This window comes from Trachurus trachurus (genome assembly GCF_905171665.1).
Source record: "Trachurus trachurus genome assembly, chromosome: 7".
Lineage (NCBI taxonomy): Eukaryota > Metazoa > Chordata > Actinopteri > Carangiformes > Carangidae > Trachurus > Trachurus trachurus.
The window spans coordinates 29,171,687-29,192,397 of NC_139901.1; the positions used below are offsets into that span (position 1 = coordinate 29,171,687).

Below are 20,711 nucleotides of genomic sequence, written 5' to 3' on the forward strand. Positions count from 1 at the left end.
TCTGGCAACTCGTAACCCCTTAGGAACCTCTGGAGGTCTCTTTAATAATCTGGGGGAGTAGGAGTGATTCTTAGACTTGAGAAAGTTGAGAGTACCACTGCAAAAACTCAAAATCTTTCCAAGAATATTTGTCTTATTTCTTGTCAAAATGTCTTTTTTCTTGTCAAAACTGATCTCTTTCCACTTCAAATAAGACTCATCACCTAAAAATTAACTTGTTTTTAGATAATTTTCACTTGTTTCAAACAAATTCTCACTTGAAATAAGTAGAAGAATCTGCCAGTGAAAGCAAGTTTTTTGTGCTTGTAATAAGGAAGAAAAAATTGATCCACTATCAGATTTTTCTACTTATTTCAAGTGAAAATATGCTTGAAAGAAGTTAAAAAGTGTCTAAAACAAGCTACTTTTTGTGTGACGAGTCTTATTTTAAGTATAATGAGATTAGTTTTGACTAGAAATAAGACAAATATTCTTGGTAAGATTTTTAGTTTTTGTGGCGAAGGATTAAATTCCACAAATTCTCAGCACTTAAGACTAAAATGTCACTCTAAGACGCTTGGTAAATTCGGCCCCTGATCTCATCTCAACACTCAACAGCCTAAAAACCATCGACAGAAACTTTAGCTTCTTCGACACCCACGAGGCTCCATCCCCTCTGGTGCAGGAATCCTCCTCTCCATTACATTACATTACATTACAAACCCCGACACAGCTGCACCCATCCCAGCCAGTTGTCCCCCTGATGTCAGGCGACACATGACTCTGCTGCAAGATCAGTGATATGAGCAGCGGAGAGAGAGGGCTCGGCTCGGCTCGGCTCGGCTGGGCGGCTGCAGCTGCTGGTGGGGAGAGAGAGACGCAGGCTGTGGTATGCCGAAGCCTGAACTCCTGAGGCACAGCTGACATCCTCACAGCCGAGAGAGAAGAGAAGGGAGAGGAGAGGGTGCGAGAGATTACAGAAATAGACTCTCTCTTGCTTTCTCTCTCTTTCTGCTTCTATTAAGCTAAAGCTAAATCTGGATCAGCGTGTATTATGGTATTCATAAAGGCGGCCGGGCGGGCGTTGGTACGCTGACATACTGACCTACAGTGCAACCTCACACAGTGACACATACCTCCATCACACTGAACCCACCACCACACCCTCATGCTGATTGGATTTCTGCTCCACCTTTTTTTTCTTTTTATTATTTATTCTTGCAGCCCTTTCCTAACTCTTCTCTGTTGCTTCTTGTGTTTGATGATGTTGTTGTGCGCGCTCCAGAGACACGTGTTGTTCGGTTTAATCCAGGATTCGGTGCTTTGGCACGAGCTCAGTCTGGTTGGTCCGCCCTGCTGAACCAGCTGCTAGTCCCTTTGATCCCGACCAGGAAATCCACTTAGATTACCTAATCTAGGAGGAGCGCAAAACACCGTCTAGATAGATGTGAAGGAGGATGAGTCACACACTGGTGCTGCTCGCCGTCCACGAACCTGTGTGTGGGATTGAATGTTAACTTAAAGGGATACGCCAAAATTTTTTTCGTGTCTTGCCTCACTCCCGAGTCCATGACCAGCAGATAGACACCATCCTTTCAACTGTGCGTGCAGTAACAAGGGAGATAGAGCTGTATCACCCGTACTTTGATTAGCTCAAAAGCTGGAAGTGTATAGGTAGTGTTAGCCTGCCTCCTACCCAAGACGAAATCAGCAGTCAGAAGCTGATTTAATTTTACCTCTAAACTCTGTAAATATATCACTTTATCAGCATTTCAAACATTTTTAGGCAAGAAAGTAGCCGTTTAGATCAGCAGTGTGTCATTAATTTGTCTAAATACCAGCTGTTTACAATTTTGTTCGGACGAATTCGGCGCTACTCAAGCTAGCCGTTGTGACCAACGCACTTCCGGTTACTTTCACAAAATAAAGCCCTTTACATACAGAAAACCATGACCATAGAATTTGTGCTTTTACTTTGAAATAGGAAGCTAACCTACCCTCGATGTAGCTAGCTTGAACCAAAATAAACCGTCTTTGCTTGAACTCTCCGTTTTGACCGATCTCGTCCCGTTACCGGCATTTGACCGCTCAAGATGCCTTACCGGAGAGTTTTGTCAGCTCTGAGACGAAGATCGGCCCGCCGGTTTCCGTTTAGAGTTGCTGAAGAGTTCCTCTAATGAGTTTAGGTGGAGGCAGGCTAACACTACCCATACACTTCCAGTGTTTGAGCTAAGCTAATTAGCAGTACGCCAGCTCTGCCCGTATCTCCCTTGTTACTGCACGCACAGTCAAAAGGATGGTGTCTATCTGCTGGTCATGGACTCGGGAGTGAGGCAAGACACGAAAAAAAAAGTTGGCATATCCCTTTAAGACAGCGAACACATAAGCACAAGCAAAAAGACCAAAGTTGCACATTAATTTTGAAATGCATTTATCATTTATATTCCATCTCCACAGCCTGCAGGCCCACTGACCTTGAATTGAAAAGACCACATCCATTAGCTTTGCTGCTTCTAGCCCGACTAAAAGATGACTATTATTAACACGCAGACATCCTGTCTAGTGTCTAAGAGTGAGACAATGCAGCGAGCCAGGAGCTCACATTCCTCCCATGCTCAGACTTTTACAATAAACTCACACATGTAGAGAAAGGAGGTGAGAAAAACAATGGATCTAAACACACTGTGTGTTTGTAAAAGCTGCCGAGCATTAAAATGTTGATTTATTTATTAATTTAAATGAAAAACTGTTTTTCCAAGAGTTATAATAAAATAAAGACACCACTCTCACGTCTGTCCGTCAGATATAATGCAACAGCTAACGTCCATTATCTTAGCTTTGCAAAAACCATGTAACATTGAGTTTTGTTTAAAACCGTAGAGAAACCACGACAATCATTTGTGGTCAGTTGAGGCTCCAGGGAGTCACTGCGCTCGGCCAAGAAATACTCCGCTATGTAACTTTGTAAGACCACAAATTGTTTGTATTAAACAAACGACATCTAACATTTTTATTAGTGAGCGATAGAAACGCTGCCCGGTCGGTTTTGTTTCCTCTGGACAACGACTGGCTCAGCGTTCGCCACCGTTTACAGGCTTCGTGTTAAACTGTGTTGTCCAAGATCCTGTGGTTGGTTTTTAACAGTGATGAGAATAATGTCGATCGTTTTATTGTACTCTCAGGAAGAAATGTCCAACTATTTATTTTAAAGTGAAAGTGACCAGCTGAACTTTAAAGGCATAGTTCAACATTTTGGCCAATTCTCCTCTCACCATAATCCCTATAGTCATAGCAGTAGGTTCATTATCTTTAATTATTGGTGCATGTTGTTTTGAGATCAGCGGGGCAGAGACATGAGCTGCTCAGTGAACACAATGGAGGTGAACGGTACAGGTCCCCTGTCCCTCATCAAACTCATCAAATACACAATCCAACAACTCCAAAACGCTATGGTGGACAAGTTGTGACCTGCACATTCACCACACTATGAGATAATCATGTAACGTTACGAGACAGAGTTGTTTTAGAGGGAAATGCAGCCGGAACTACATTCAGACATGGCTGCTAGGCGGATTGATTTCAAAAGCAAAAGTAGTTCAGAGTATTTGCTTCATGTGTCATAATGTTGCATACATTATACATGATTATAGAGAGCCTAAGCGGAAGCAGGAAGTGGCGCTCGCCATGGGACCTCAATTTCAAGAAAATCTCCATGTAAGTGAACGGGAGTCAAAATTTTATTTCTTGATCCAATTGAATTGTGCCATGAGAAAACTATCTGACCTCTATCTGTTTAAAACATCACGTTTCATGCAGAGAAATCAGCAGTTTGTTGTAAAACTATTATAAAATAAAATTCCGAAGAATCCATAACCAGAAAGACTACAGGTCGCGTAGGTGACGTCACACACCACATGCCGCCCTTTCCCGTGTCAGTTGGTGACGTATTTTTTGTGGGACACCAGATCTGAAGTCCGTAGAGCGTCTTCACACAAAATACATTCTTCTGCTGCCGTTTTACGACAAACTGCTGATTTTTTGGCATGAAATGTGATGTTTTAAGTAGGTTAAGGTCATATATTTTTCTCATGACACAATTTAATTGGATCACAAAATAACATTTTGACTCCTGTTCACTTACATGGAGATTTTTTCCGAATTGAGGTCCCATGGCGAGTGTCTTGCTTCTGCTTAGGCTCTCTATTTCATAGGGTGGTGAATGTGCAGGTCACAGAGCGTTTTGTAGTTGTTGGATTGTGGATTGTGCATTTGCCAAAATGTTGAACTATCCCTTTAAAGGAGATTTCAGTGAGGGAAAGTTTTTTTTTTTATGTTTGTAACCCAAACAATGTATGTAAACTAATGTGTGAGTCCCTGCTGACATTTCTTTGCCATGTTTTTAACTCTCAGATGTCTCTGAGGAAGAAAAGCATCAGATCAACGTCCAGTCGGTCGGAGAAGAGGCTCAGTCAACAAACTGAGGTTTGATGTTTTCATAATTCACGGCTGCACTCATGAAGAACATGCACGTAGGGAAATATGGAGGCTAGGGGGAAATTTACCCAGTACAAACTAATACATAGGTTTTATTTCACCCCATCTAAACTCTACAGAATGGGCCTGTTAGCTAATAATTTATGTTGGAAATGTCAAGAAGAAACAGGAACTATTTGGGAGTGTAAATTCATTAACCCATTCTGGGAAAAAGTGCTTGAATATATAGGGAAACGGGTGGGATTAACAATACCGATATCACCAAGATTGTGCCTACTGGGAGACCAAACAGAACTGCCCAATATACCAAAATGTAACCTTGTAGTGATAAAGTTAGGGGTTGTTACAGCTGCTCGAATGATTCTCCGAGTATGGAAAAGTACATCCTCTCCAGATGTTAAAAAATGGATAGAGGTAATGTTGGAGGTTGTATCATATGAACACATATTAGCCAGAATCAATGATGATGTGGATAATTTCAAGAGGTCATGGGACCGCTTTCTCAAATGTAATGATGTGACAATGTGATGACTGACTGCACTGATGTGAATGTAACTGATGAATGTTTAGATTGGTTGTTTCAAATATGAGCATTTATCATGGGCCGTTATATACCTGAAAACAATACTGTCTGTATATGTTTACATAAAAAATAAAATAAAAAACTTTAATGACAAAAAAAAAAAGAACATGCACGTTGCCGTATCCTTGGTTGTAATTGTCATTGCCGTTGTTGTTGTCCGTTTGCCCACAGGATGACAGCGCTGATCTCAAGTGCCAACTCCACTTTGCCAAAGAGGAATTAGCTCTGATGTGCAAGAAGCTCACCAAGTTGGTCTCAGAGAGCGAAGGCATGCGCGAGGAGCTCGCCAAATACCGCTCAGCCTACGGCGACGTCGACGCCACCCAATCGCCGGAAGGCAAACACAACTCCGCCCACGCCAGGGAGGCCGAGGTCAAAGTTCACCTGAAGCTGGTGGAAGAGGAGGCCACACTGCTGAGCCGGCGCATCGTGGAGCTGGAGGTGGAGAACCGAGGACTGAGAGCGGAGATGAGCGACCTGAGGGAGAAAGTAGGAGGAGGAGGAGAAGGAGGAGGAGGAGGAGAAGAGGAAGAGGAAGAGAATCGGGAAGTTGTGGAGGAGGAGAAGAAGTCGGCGATGAAGGACGAGGAGGGAAGAGCAGAGCAGCTTCAGGGCGAGGAGGCGGAAAAAGATAAAAGCGACGTCGTTGGCACATCTCTGCTTTGCAACAACACGGCACAAAGCGAAGCGATGATGATGATGACGGCAGCATGTCACATCACCAGGGAGGGTCCCGTCGGCGGCGAGTGGGACCCGGCGACGGACGCTCAGGAGGGGAAGGACAGCAACAAACCGGACAGAGGGCTGAAGGGAATGACAGTGAAGGACTTGGAGACTCTCCTCGCCCTCAGAGATCACTCCTGCATCCTGAGCTCGGCCATCCAGCTGCTGACGACTCCTGCAAAAAAACGACATTGCTCCTCCCCTTCCTGTGTGTTTAACTCCTCCTCCTCCTCCTCTTCCTGCTGCTGCAGCTCAGATGGTAAAACGCCACCGGGACCTTTAATAAACGAGGCGTTGGAGCTTCTGAAGGCCATGCTGTTGGCTTTCATCGGCCGGGTGGAGCTGCTTCTCACCGGCGGAGAGGAACTGGGCAAAAAGGACGGCCGTGTCGTTTGGTGTGACGACGCTTCTTCTCGCGCTTCTCTCTCCTCCTCCTCCTTCCTCTCTGTGAATAGTATGAAAGCAGCGCCGAAGTCACCGGGTGAGCAGGAGTGCGTGGAAGACCTGCGCACCACGGAGGTCAAGGAGAGAGCGAGGCGAGCCCCATCCCCCTCCTCCTCCTCCGTCCAGTGGGACCCGACCGACGGCTGCAGAGACCCGAAGATGCAACTTTCCCTGCAGATTCTGTGGATCCTCCATCAGTGGTGTCAAGTTAAAGGACCCGAGCTGGAGGCGAAAGAGGTAAATTAGTGACCACTAGTGCCCCCAAAGAGCAATTAGTAACTGTTTTAAAGGGATAGTTCAACATTTTTGGCAAATTGGCCCATTGCCATAATCCCTATAGTCATAGCAGTAGGTTTGTTACCTTTAATTGTCGGTGCAAGTTGTTTTTAGAACAGCGGAGCAGAGCCGCAAGCTGCTCAGAGCTACGCTACGGAGGCTCATGGGATTTCTTGGGTTTTTTTCTCATCAAACTCATCAAATACACAATCCAACAACTCCAAAACGCTCTGGTGGACAAGTTGTGACCTGCACATTCACCACACTATGAGATAATAACAGAACGTTACCAGACAGAGTTGTTTTAGAGGTAAATTCATGCAAAACCGCTGATGCGCGTTGCCTTCAGGGGCAGTTTTTCAGCAAGCAGTCTCTGTATTTACCTCTAAAACAAACAACGTCCACCAGAGCGTTTTGGAGTTGTTGGATTGTGTATTTGATGAGTTTGATGAGGGAAACCAAGAAATCCCATGAGCCTCCATAGCGTAGCTCTGAGCAGCTCACGGCTCTGCTCCACTGTTCTATAAATAGCTTGCATCGACAATTAAAGGTAACGAACCTACTGCTATGACTATAGGGATTATGGCAATGGGCCAATTTGCCAAAATGTTGAACTATCCCTTTAAAGCTATATGGTGCATAATTTCTGTCAATCCCACGAGAAATGCATTGTCTATTGTTTCTCTTAGTAGCCTATAGGTGACATTCGGTATCCCACTTAGTACTCGGCTCTATCACTTTGACGATTGAGTGTAGATCAACCCCAGGCTGCACAGATGGAGAAAAACATGCCAGGCTCGGACGATGATTCATAAAGACAGATTATAAAAATGAAATACATTAATACTAGGTGTGTAAATAATCAATAAATATATCTAAAATATCCATCTGCGTCTCTCTGACTAACTCAGGGTAAAGACAAAACCCTGAGCGTGCTGCGAGGTTTGCTGCAGGACCTCGGCGCAGAGCTTCGAGATGAGCGGATTGACTTCAGCAACGAGGCCAAGGCCGCGCTGGGCAAGGCAGCCGAGGTAAGGACGGCGCTTTTACCCTTCAGGCATGTTTCCCCCCCTGCTGTGCGTTAGATCTCTGTGTGTGTGTGTGTGCCCAGTCATCTCGGCCACGCGTCGTCCCGACTTTGGGTTCAGCGGGCATCATGAAAATACTCAATGCCAGTAGAGTATTTAGGCTAATCTCCTGCAGGGACGACGGCCAAACAGGACAGGACGGTTCAAATCCACTGCAGCAAAACCTCAGTTTTTCCTGCAGAAGCCGAGCGTTCTCCGTCCTCGGCTCCTGTTTCCACCTGATGATCAGACAAATACAAACAGAAACAGAGTTAAAATGCATTGGATAGGAAATCTAATCTAGCGTTTGACTCTTTGCCAATGAGCTGTTGGTGCATCCTCTGCACAGCATGAGGTGAGATCTGCTCTGTCGGAGCTGGATGGATTTATTCCCCCTTTTTTTTTTTTTTTTCCTCCTCCTCCTCCTCCTTACTCCACAGGGTTAGACTACTGTAATCCCTCATTTCCTCAGAGGAACATTTAGTTTGCTGTTTGGAAAACAAGACGAGGAGTCGACTGTTGCAGTAACACACAGATACCACACATAAGAGATGTTTCCCACCGGCACCGTCCATGACACATGAACATTAAGCTGCAGAGTCACAGGAGGAGAAATCTATAAAAGAAGAGAATTAGTAGAAATAACACTTGCAAAATCAGGTGTTTTTTTTCCTGCTCCTGTTTGGGAAGTGTAATGCCAGGCCATGTTTGTTTAATATGGTGCATATTGAATCTTAAAGGGATACTTCTCCCAAAATCGATAATTCACCAATTTTCTACTCACCGTCATGCCAAGGAAGAGTTTGGAGAACTTTCAGAGTCATCAAAACGCTTTAGGAGTTCCAGGGGGGGTCCGGCTGGCAACGGGTTTTCATATAATGGCGGCGGGTAGAGTTCACTTTTGAATCGTCCAAAACACACACTATGAAACATCCAGATACCTCCATACTGCTCGTCTGTACTGACCCAAGTGTCCTGAAGCCGCCACATGGAAAAGTTGTTCATAAAAAATGAACTTGATCTCTGTCTTTATCCTTATTGTAGCAGTAGCTCCCAGTGGCTCTGTTGATGTTTGTGCGAGATGTTGGTTTGTCGTTGTAAACCATTGGATGTTTCATGTAAACACTCTCACGCAGCAAATCACTGGGAGCTACTGCTAGAACAAGGCTAAAAACAGAGATCACGTTATTTTTTTCCAACAACCTTTTCATGTGGCGGCTTCAGGACACTTGGGTCAGTACAGACGAGCAGTATGGAGGTATCTGGATGTTTCATAGTGTGTGTTTTGGACCATTCAAAAGTGAACTCTATCCGCCGCCATTATATGAAAATCCGTTGCCAGCCGGACCCCCCCTGGAACTCCTAAAGCGTTTTGGTGACTCTGAAAGTTCTCCAAACACTTCCTTGGCATGACAGTGAGTAGATGATTGGTGAATTATCGATTTTGGGTGAAGTAACCCTTTAATAACATGTTTTTTTTTAGTGCATAATGCAGAAAACAGCAGGTATTTGGTCGCAAACCGAACAATCCAACCAAATATTACTGAGTTGTTTCAGTGGTGGGTTTATCTAACCCTGGAGCCTCGGTGTATTGTGGGTAAAACTTCTCAGAAGCAACACAAGTTGATTTACAAGTAAACTGTCTGTCTCTCTCTCTCTCTCTCTGCTCAGTTTGCCGTCAGCGACGTCTTTGATGATGACAGGTCAGTGTTTTCTCGCCCTAATCCTTTTTTATTCATGAGGTCCTTGAAGTTGAAAACTCATCATGCGTAGGAATGTCACGATTACACATTTTCTTGGTACGTCAAAGAAATAATCACAGTGTTACAATTATCACGATTATTATGTATTAATTAATTTCACAACACTATGAATGTGTAAAATCAAATATAGTCAAAATATAACTACATTACTCATTGTTTACACAAAATATTTCAAGTATCTATTAATATATGACCAATTATTAACCCACCAGGGGAAGTGTTTGCAATATTCAGGTCATAAATTGTCATCTACACTAAGTGTTTACGTTTCTTTTAGTCGTTTTTTGTTTTGTTTTGTTTGTTTGTTTTTAAATACAAATGACACACTAACATTTAAATTCCTACCAATTCAATGTTACAAATTCAATGTTACGTTAAATGGACCAGTATCTGAGCATTAACCTTTATTTTGGCGCACATCTGCCAATATGGTTCCGACTAGGGATGTCACAATTACTTGTTTTCACAATTAATCGTAGTATTAAACACCACAATTAATTGATCGTAAAGATTCCTAAATACCGTCACTTTCCAAAAAAGATTATGTATGAACCGTGTCGGGAGATGTGGCGCCAAAGTAAAGGTGAATGCACAGATACTGCTCCATTTAACGTAACATTGAATTGGTAGGAATTTAAATGCTAGAGTGTCATTTGTAATTTAAAAAAAAAGAGATTAAAATTAACTTGAACATTTGGTATCGATGACAATAATGACTTGAATATTTCAAACACTTCCCCTGGGGATTAATAATTGGTCATATTTTAATAGATTTTGTAATGCCGTGATTATTTCTCTGACAATAATGTGACGGTATTTAGGAATCTTTACGATTAATTAATAGTGGCATTTAATACCGCGATTAATTGTGAACACAAGTAATCGTGACATCCCTACTTATGCGTCTTCTGCTGTTCTCCAACCTGCAGCTCGAAGGAGAAAAGCCTGAGGCGACAGTTTTCCCCTCGAGGCTCCGAGAGGAAGAAGAACTGGTGCTACGTGAGCGAGGACGCGGCCGAGCTGGACCGCGACGACCCCGTCAAGACCTGGGACCATCCCATCATGCCGCTCAGCTTCCCGCATCTGGACTTGGAGCGGATGTCGGCGGAGAGAAGCCACACGGCGCCGGAGAGGTCGTCGGTCCGCATCTACTACAGCCCGCCGTCGGCTCGCCGCGTGCAGCTGGCTCAGGCGAAGCAGAGCAACAGCAGAAGCAAAAGCAAAAGCAACGTGTTCTTCGTGGACGCGAGAGAGTCGGTGAGCACGATGTCCCCCTGGTGCACGCCGCCCAGCTCCTTCTCCGCGCTCTGCCTGGTCTCGTCGGCGGCCAACCTGAGCGACGACGTGAAGGAGCTGGCGGCGGTGGCGGCGGCCGGCTGGCGGCGGGCGTCTCACAGCTCCGGGACTCAGACCCAACAGACGCGGCCGCCGCAGATGGTGAGCGTCGGGCTGCAGACGGACGGGGCGCCGCCGGCGAGGAGCAGCCCGTCCCGAGGCCCGAGCTCCTCGCTGGTCTCCGCTCGCTCCCACACACACATCTCCACCTCGCTGGACGGAGTGACGGGCCGACTGGAGAGGAGCCGAGCCGCCAGCGCCGCCGCCGCCTCCTCGCCTAAACTCTACCGCCGACACTCTGCGTCGGGCGTGTCGCCGATCCCCTCCTCCTCGGTGGGATCTGGATCGACGACCTCCAGAGACCGAGCGCTGTGGAACCTGAACCACCAGAACCACACGGCGTCCGGCCTCAGCTGGTCCCGACAGCCCAGTCCCAGAGCAGCCGGCGGCGGTGGCGGCGGCGGGCAGAACAACCACGGTCCTCTGAACGGCGCCAAACCCCCAACAAAAGGTACCTAGGCGTCCATATGGACAATACGCTTACATGGCAGGTGCACATTGACAAGCTCTGTTCCCGACTGCAGCAAAGAATGTACTTCTTGAGAAGACTCAGGCTGTATGGTGTGAACGGGAGCGTACCTACAGTATGTTCCCAGGGTCCTATGTTCCCCCATAGGGAAACATAGGACCCTCTTTTTCAACTTGGTCTCGCGCGAGACTTTGAATTAGATCTAGTTTTACAAACATGTCGGCTTGCTTGAAGTAAACAAACTTCTCGGTGCATGTTTGAGTAGCCATCTGACGCTGTCTGTGGAAAAAAATTGCAGCTTTGAGGGATGTAAACAGCCTAAGCAGCGGAACTTACATCCGTTCCCATTCATCGCTGCCGTGGCGATGCGGGGACAGACACAACTACCGCAAAACAGGAGCAATTAAACTGAAAATGTTCAGATTCCTTCTTTTAGACCTAAAATGTTAGGAAAATACAGCCCTGAGTTGAATTTGCCCAGAATTGTCCTTTAAACTACTTTTAAAATGGATTGATTAGTAAAGCTTTAACCGGGGAACATAGGACCTTATTTTAGAAAAAGGGTCTTATGTTCCCCGTTTTCCCCAAAAAGGGTCTTATGTTCCCCGGTCGCAATACATACTGGGGAACATAGGACTCTTTTTCTGAAAAAGGGTCCTATGTTCCCCACTGTTGCTGGGGAACATAGGACCTTTTTAAAAAAAAAAAAGAGTCCCCGCTGTTGCTGGTTGATGGACTCTCTCTACTTATCTGGCTTGTCTAGCCTCTATCTGGTCTTTTTACTAAACTTAACCAACTTCTTTCTTCATTGCCTAAACCCAACCAATGGTACAATTACACTTCTCACTCAAAGTCACAACTCAACTTCTCACTCAAAAATAGGCAAAAATCTGCAAAGTCACAACTCCACTTCCAGGTATGGCAAAAATTGCATATTCCCCTGGTCCTTTTGGGGGAAAGCGGGGAACATAGGACCCTTTTTCTAAAATAAGGGTCCTATGTTCCCCGGTCCCATACAAAGTGGGGAACATAGGACCCGGGGAACATAGGGATGACCCCGGTGTGAACAACAAGATTATGTTTTTATTTTACCAGCCGATTTTTGAGAGTGTCATTCGATACAGTATACAGGTTATGGTATGGCAATACCTCGGCACCGGCATGCCTGGCTCAAACCGCCATGAAAATCATAGGGAGGGAGGAGCAGAACTATCTTAAGTTGCTATATGAGAAATCACTGCTCAGAGAAGCACAAAAGATTTTTAACAACCCGACACACATCCTCAACCCAGAATTTGATGTGCTGCTCTCAGGTCGAAGGCTCAGAGTTACAAAAAGTCGACTGAATAGATATAGGAACTCATTTATCCCTTCCGCCATTAAGGCATTAAACAGTAATATGTAGCACTTTATTTCAGAACTGTAGGTTTTATTAATTTGACCAGTTTTACAATTTTTGTATGGTTTTATTGTTTTATTATTCCTATACGCAAACTGTGAATGTAGCACTTTAGTTTATTTATGAACCGTTGGTTTTATTCTATTGGTTTAGTTTTTTTTTCCCGTATTGATCCAATCCAGGTGCAGGCACCAACCGTTACGGCTTGGTCACTGAGTTCCTGCGCAGGGTGAGCGGTCGAGCAGAGAAACCGGTGCCGGCGTCGTCCGGAGGACCGAAGACGACGAAGAGCGGCCTGAAGAACCTGGAGCGCGTCCCGACGAGGCCGCCCGTCGCCTCGCTGCACCGGACCGACTCCGTGACGAGGATCGTCAACCAGAGGTTCATGAAGCAGCGGGAGGAGGCGAGCCGAGCGCAGAGGGAGGAGAGGGGCGGCGGCGTGAACCAGGGGGCGAGACAGGGAGCGACCGCCACCGCAGAGGTGAGACGACCACAGAGAAACTCTGATACCGCTTTCCAAAAAAACTGTTTAAACCCGCGAACAATCGGCTTTTGGTGGCAGCAGGGCCGTGGTATAGGGGAGAAAGGTGATGATAATTATAGGGCCCCACAAAAAACCCCAGTGGTCTAATCTTTGTATGACTGAATTATTCTGCATTAGACCCTGACTGATACTCATAGTAATGCTGCATTAGCATCAAAACAAAGTAGGCTAAATAAAAAATGATGATACGTATGTAGTCTAAGAAAAACTGGTCAGGGGCCCACTTTAGTGTTCTTTAAGGGGGCCCAGAATTCCTAGCAACGGCCCTGGGTGGCAGTGGGAACGGCAAGCAACGCGGGTTAAAGGACAATTCCGGGCAAATTCAACTGAGGGCTGTATTTTCCTAACATTTTAGGTCTAAAAGAAGGAATCTGAAGATTTTCAGTTTAATTGCTCCTGTTTTGTGGTAGTTGTGTCTGTCCCCGCATCGCCACGGCAGTAATGAATGGGAGCGGATGCAAGTTCTGCTGCTTAGGCTGTTTTCATCCTACTCAAACATGCACCGAGAAGTTTATTTACTTCAAGCAAGCCGACGACATGTTTGTAAAACTAGATCTAATTCAAAGTCTCGCACGAGACCGAAGTTGACGCTCAGTGTGTTCACGTGCAGTCGGAAGCTCCCGTTTGTGTCATAAACACAGGAATATCAACTCTTGACTTGCTTGAAGTAAACAGCAGAACTTCCATCCGCTCCCATTCATCGCTGCCGTGGCGATGCGGGGACAGACACAACTACCGCAAAACAGGAGCAATTAAAACTGAAAATCCTCAGATTCCTTCTTTTAGACCTAAAATGTTAGGAAAATACAGCCCAGAGTTGAATTTGCCTGGAATTGTCCTTTAAACTCCTTTTAAAATGGACTGATGGATTGATTAGTGAAGCTTTAATCATCTTCATCCCTCTCTCTTCTCTCTCTCTTCTCTTCTCTCTCTGGTCAGGAGGGAAACTACGACTGCAGCTCCGGCAGCACTTTGACCTTCTGCTTCGCGCGTCCGTCTCGCTCCAACCAGAGACAAACACCGAACCAGAGCAAACTCCACCGGCACCGACTCTCTCCGCCGGTGAGCGCAGACTCCTCCACCTGCGACTGAGAGAGAGAGAGAGAGAGAGAGGGAGTGGAGGAGGAGAAGCAGCAGCAGCTCTGATGATTCCTCTGGACAGCTGAGGGTTGAAGGTTGAAGAGCTGAGGAATCTGACGTGTAACATTTAACTGTAAAGCTGTTTGAAATAGGAGAAGAGTTGGAGTGTATGTGGAGTGTGTAGCTGTGAGTTAACCGGTTGATGTTTTGTTTTGGTGTTTTGGTAACCCCTTTAATTCACAGGCCGTTAATTACATGGTATAGTGTCAAGAAATAGCCTAGAAATAACGGTCGATTTCATAGTAAATTCATGTTTTACACTAAGGGCAAAAGATTACACATGCTTTTCATGCTTTGAAATTTTTGGGAAAGGCCAGAATTTTTATCCGCAAAGTCCTTGAAATACCGAAATTTCCAGCAATTATTGGCTATATTTCCAGCAATTATTGGCTATATTTCTTGTCATTACTATGAAATTTACCGTTATTTATTGAATAGAAAATACTTTATTAATACTTAATTAATCCCTAGGAGGGAAATTCAGATCGTCCAGCGGTTTACATAACAATGATATGACATAAATGACATAAAATGACAATTATGAGGCACTTAATTGTTATTTCTTGACATTATCACCTAATTAACGGCCTGTAAATAAATTAAAAGGTTACCTGTTTTTTCTGTTGGTGCAATTAATTAAAAACACTCTTGTCCTTTTGATAAATTTATGTTTATTTCATTTACTAAACGACAACAGTCCTGCAAATGTTGAATACTTTACTTTATAATTTACAATTTAAAGCTAAACTAAAACAGAATTTTGCACTTACTATATTGTGATTTAATTTTATATTATCTCTATGCTATTTTGTAGAGAATAACATGTTTTATTGAATAAACTGAGATCTGACCAAGATGCTGTGACTCTCTGACTTTTAATCATCTACATGTTTCTGTCACTGGTCCATACACTGCAAAAACTCAAAATCTTACCAAGAATATTTGTCTTATTTCTAGTCAAAATGTCATTTTGAGTCTAAACAAATCTAATTCTACTTAAAATAAGACTCATCACATAAAAAGTAGCTTGTTTTTAGACACTTTTTACTTCTTTCAAGCAGATTTTCACTTGAAACAAGTAGAAAAATCTGATAGTGGAGCAAGTTTTTCTTATTACAAGCACAAAAAACTTGCTTTCACTGGCAGATTTTTCTACTTATTTCAATTGAAAGTTTGTTTGAAACAAGTGAAAATGATCTAAAAACAAGTACATTTTTAGGTGATGAGTCTTATTTTAAGTGGAGAGAGATTAGTTTTGACTAGAAATGAGACAAATGTTCTTGGAAAGATTTTGAGTTTTTGCAGTGTAGGTTTATTTAATCTGTAGAAACGTGTTTACTGTGCAGGAATCAGCTGAATCAGGACGAGGTTTTACGTCACATGCTCAAAAAAGAAAGAGTAACTGCTAAGTAGTTAATGAGATAAGATTTCCTCGCCCTCTCTCCTTAAATCCTTCACAAATTGTGTGACTGTTTCACTGTCTGACTGACAAACTGCAGCCACATTGTGTCCTGCTCTGTGGTTTAAATAATATTAGATTTAAATCCGCTGTCGGAGGAGGAAGCTCAGATTTTCTCAGATAAAGATGAGTTTTTTTTGGTTTTTTTTACAGACAGCAGCTGCTTGAGGTCGTAGTGAAGGTCAGAGCGGGTGGAGTCGAGTCACACAATGACCAGGTGTCACGTTTCTCACAACATGTCTGCACATACTACACATTACACACACATGACAATGTAGGTTACTGCCCAGCAATTCACTGTAACCTAGTTTCACACAGGTCATCACACAAAATAGAAAAGTAGAACAAGAACAATAGGAAATGTGACTAAAGAAGTAAAAAAGATTGTAGATAATAGTGTAATTTGTTAGGAGATAAATCGATAGAAAAGTGGGACATTAATTTTCCTGCAGTGCAAAAGAAAAATAGCTAACAAACAAAGTCACAAATTGATGATCACAGTAAATTCACATTTATAACATCAGCGGTTCACTTCTAATAAAGCATTAATCTACACAGTGGCCCTGAGGTGTCAAAACTCTGCAACTTAATAGAAAACACACAAAGACACAATGGTGCTAGACATTCAGAAATAAAAAGAAACTCCCACGTACATCATATTATTCACATGTTATTACTAAAATGTACCGTCAGCCTATAGCATTATAGCCAGGTCAAGTCTTTGCAGCTCAAGTGTCGTCAAATTGATGAAGATGTTTTCTGAATTTGTGTCTTTGTGTGTATTGGCACTGTATATATTGTATATTATGTATCTTATCCTGATGGTATGGTTAAAAAAAAGTAGAAAATATAAAACATGTTTATTGAACTGAACCAAAAACCATCATGAACTGAACCGTACATTTTGTGAACTTTTCCATCCCGAGCAGAGTCAGTGGCCTTCTTAAAAAAAAAATGAAGCTGTATAAAAACTGTTCTATTTGTGATTTATTTTAAAAATGATCAACACTTGTGTAGTACATAAATATTATAGCATTTTTTATGTTCTTTCTCTTTTTTTTTGAATTAACTTAATGTAGACTATTAAACATCTTAACACCTTCACCAAACACTGCTTAGTGAATGTGAGAGCAAACTCCTCTATTCCTCCAAAACTGAGGCTATTCTCTGTTTTGTTCAGACATGCAATATATTTTTCCATGTTGATTGATATTAATATCTACATTGATATCAATCAACATGGAAAAATAGATCATGATCGCGTTTTGTTTGTACAGTGAACTGCTAAAAAAAAAGAAAGAAGTGACACTGATTAGATGAAACATCATAAGTTAACAGCTAGTTCAAAAGTTCTTGTTGAATTAATGAATACTTGCTCACAATGCATGTTTTTTTTTTTTTTTCTTTTTTTAATAATAATAATAATAATTGGTGGGAGAACCAACACACGCAGAGTTAACTGGTGTATTGATTTCCCGTTTGGTTGGAGGAATTAATCGCCTCCCTGGTTGAATCTTACTCGCTTCTTCACCGTGCCGTTAGCGGGGCGTGAGATGAGCGAGGACTGAGGTGGATGTGACTCAACAGACGTTCCAGATGTGGCTGGTAAACGTAAGAGACGTCTTGTGCGTTCAGATGCCTGGTTGACCGTAGGAGCCGATGATGTGTGCGTGTTCGTCGAGCTCTTCGCTGCCTCGGTGCAACCTGCGGTGAGTTGGCTTTCTGCAGGCTGAGACTTCCCAGATGGTAAACGTAACAGACGCCTTGTGCGCTCAGATGCCTGGTTCTTCTTGGTCAGAGCTGTTGGTGTCTGAGTTGTTTTCAGTGAGCTCTTCGCTGGCTCAGCCGTTGGGCGTTGGGTCTGAGGTTGATGTGGGTCAGTCTGAGTCGGGCCGCCGTTGGTGGTGGTGGGCTCGACCTTTGTACCAGCTGATTCCTGCATGTGCAGCGAGTTCTTTGTTTCTGCGGTGTGTCGGGGCGAAGGAGGCAGCGGCTGCAGCGGATCGTTGGGACCGACTATTTGAGGGAATCGTGGTGTTCTTGGACGAGGTGGGAAAGTGCGTTTGAGCGCGGGCAGACCATATTTGTCCTTGTGCCAGGTCATTTCTGGGTAAACGGAGCACTCTTTTGTGGGACTTTTGCTCTCAGGCAAGTGTGGCTTCTTGAAGGCCTGGCGACGTGGAGCAGGAGCTGCGGGCGTTGAAAGTTGTTCCTCACCGTCCCTTTTGGAATAGTTGTCCAAGTTAACCAGACATTTATTCACCCGCTTCTCTAAGACGCGGATGTCGCGCATTTTTAGTGGTTTGTCGTCGTCATCGTAGGGTTCGTCTTCAGATCTCTTGACTGAGAAATATATTGTTGGGCTGGGCGGTGACTCTGGTCGACCGGGAGAGAACAGTAAATGAAGCATTGATTCCTGTTCTTCGGGTTTGCCCGGTTCCTCTTGAGCCACCACTTGATCTTCCTCCTCTTCCTCTTGGGGAGGTGCTTCGGTGCCCCAAAGGTCTCTCCCAAAGAGGCCTTTGTTGCAGCCTTCATTCGTCCACAGCTGGACATTGTTGTCCAAACCTGCAGTTATGATTTCATTACAAAGGGGGTCACAAGCAACGCTCACCACCTCTGAGGGACAAGCTTTCCAACAGCCCAACAGTGGAGGTTGACACAAAGATACTTGCCAACCATCTATATTCTCAAATGGACCTTCGTCTTCCTTCGTTCTGAATCCGAATTCCTGAATGTCCCACAGATAAACCTTTCCCGTAGTGTCTCCCACCACTAGTATCGTCTCTTCGGCATCGGTTGTCATGGTGGTAATGACTGCATCTTCATCCTGAACTGCCCTGAACTTTGCAAGCAGACCTCCCTTCAACTTAGCAGACCAGGCGCTGACGTAGTCCTCTGCAAAAATCAGTATTGTGGCCGTGTTGAAGTCGACCTCCCTGGTCTTCAGACATTTTACAAAAAGACTGTTTTTATTCAGGTTTTTCAGTGAGCTTTTGGTCTTAACAGGCAAATCCCCAACCTTAACTTGGCCATTTCTGAATGCCATCATTGTTTGAGGCTTCTCTTTGGTGTTTATGTAGTATATAGCCTCTTCATTTTCTGTATTCCAGATAATGACATTGCCATTGCTGGATGCAGTAATCAATGTCTCTCCATGCACATCCATTGAGGCAATGTCATCCAGATATTCGTGCTGTAAGAATCTGTGCTCGTCTCCATCAGTGTCGAGGTTGAAAATCATCTTTGACGTCTTTGTTGACACAAAGACCCTGTCCTCGATGCAGACGATGCCGGTCACCTGCTTTGCCACGGTCGCCGAAAGCACAGAAAGCTCTTTTCCGCTGTTGAAGTTCCACAGTCTCACTTTGCCATCTTGGGAAATCGTGATTAGTATGCGCTGTGCTTCGTCGAACGTGATGGCGGTGTGTCCAACTTGCTGATCCTCAGTGGCCTTAAAGTGCGAGGTGGGGTTTCCCGTTAAGACGTCCCACACTGTCACGTCACCGTTCTGGCAGACCGAGACGACCTGCTTGAAGATGTTGTGGTAGAGTACGCCGCACAGGGGCATGTCGTGGGAGGTCAGCATATTTTCACAAAGGTTGGTTCCTCTTCCAAGAACTTTTCCAATGTTTGCATTAGCCAAGACTAACTCGTTGTTGTATATGTTGTAATACATACTGGTGATACGTCCATGTCCCATTCCATGAATCTGGAACGTTTGCCTACATTGCCAATCGCCTTCAGACCACACACAAACGTTCATGTCCTCGGATATACTGAGAAGTATTTTGTCGATATGATTGAACGTCATGTGGGTGATGGGTTTGACGTGCCTCTTCACTGCAAGTTCGCAGCATGTGGTGTTGTGCCTGAACCACACCCGCAGGATGCCGTCGGTACCACCGGTGAGCAGGCGGTCGGCCGAAGGGCAGTAGGCGACGCACGAGAAATAGTCTTGGTCTCCTTTGCTGTGAAAGGATTTCAGGCCTTTGAGGATTTTCTTCGTTTTGTGGAGATCACTCGTCAACTTGGGGAGCGGGACCACCGCCATGGTCTTGCTTCTACAGCCACAGATAGCGTACGAGTCGATGGACGGGATGTACTGGATCTGACGGCATACATCTCTCAGGACAGGGAGTCGGACACATATGTTGCCTTCTACGTGGGTCCTCAACAAGGTAGAGAGATAAACAACTGGGTACGGGTGCAGAGATAAGTCCTCAAATGCCGTCGAGCAGAAGATCCTCGTCTTGGAAACGTTCTGGGAGTAAAACACGAAGAAATTGCCTTTCGTATCCCCAAGGGAGAGCATCGCTTTTGTGCCATTGGACCAGTAGTTCATCACATTTATGATACTGTTCTCCAAGACTAAGGCGTGAGAGATGCCCATTTCTGTAGGGATGTCCTTGAAATGATAGAAAACCAGTTCCCTGCCGGTAGTGGAGACGGCCACCTCGCTGAGCTCGTAGATGTACACCATGTCAGTAACGTGGATCGTCTTCTTGTGCCCATAAGGGAGAGCGTTTGGTTTCTTGTACAATGGGATTCTATGTGGCTTGTCGAAGCCGTCGTTCCAGATGTTGAAGACGCCATCGGAGCTGATTGAGAAGTAGTGACCCTCCGTGTACATCCTGACTTTCTTCTTTTTGGGGATCTTGACCGCCTCTTTGGGGTGGAAAGCCAGAGCGGCGGTCGTTTTGTAGTGACCCACAGGTATCACTTGGAAAGCCAGAGGGAAGGGTTCGTTTCCACAGTGCTCTGACGCCGTCTGTCGGTCGATCAGGAAGCCCAGCAGCTCGCCGAGGTCCACGCTCAGGTCACAGTTGGCGTCGATCTGCATGTGGAGGACTTCGAGATGTTCGGTTTTCACAGAACCGTAGATTTCTTGCATCGCTCCAGCAAATTCGTCCACATCCAGACCTCCAGAGCCGTCCGAGTCGTACTTTTTGAATACCCGGACAATCTCTGTGATA

At 44.6% G+C, this 20,711-nt stretch overlaps 1 protein-coding gene across 1 annotated transcript in view; it reads left to right on the forward strand.

The window, feature by feature from the left end:
* cables2a (Cdk5 and Abl enzyme substrate 2a) overlaps nucleotides 1-20,711 on the forward strand; it is a gene marked incomplete at its 5' end in the record, with an annotated part of 86,994 nt that overhangs the window by 66,026 nt on the left and 257 nt on the right. The window lies entirely within an intron of this gene.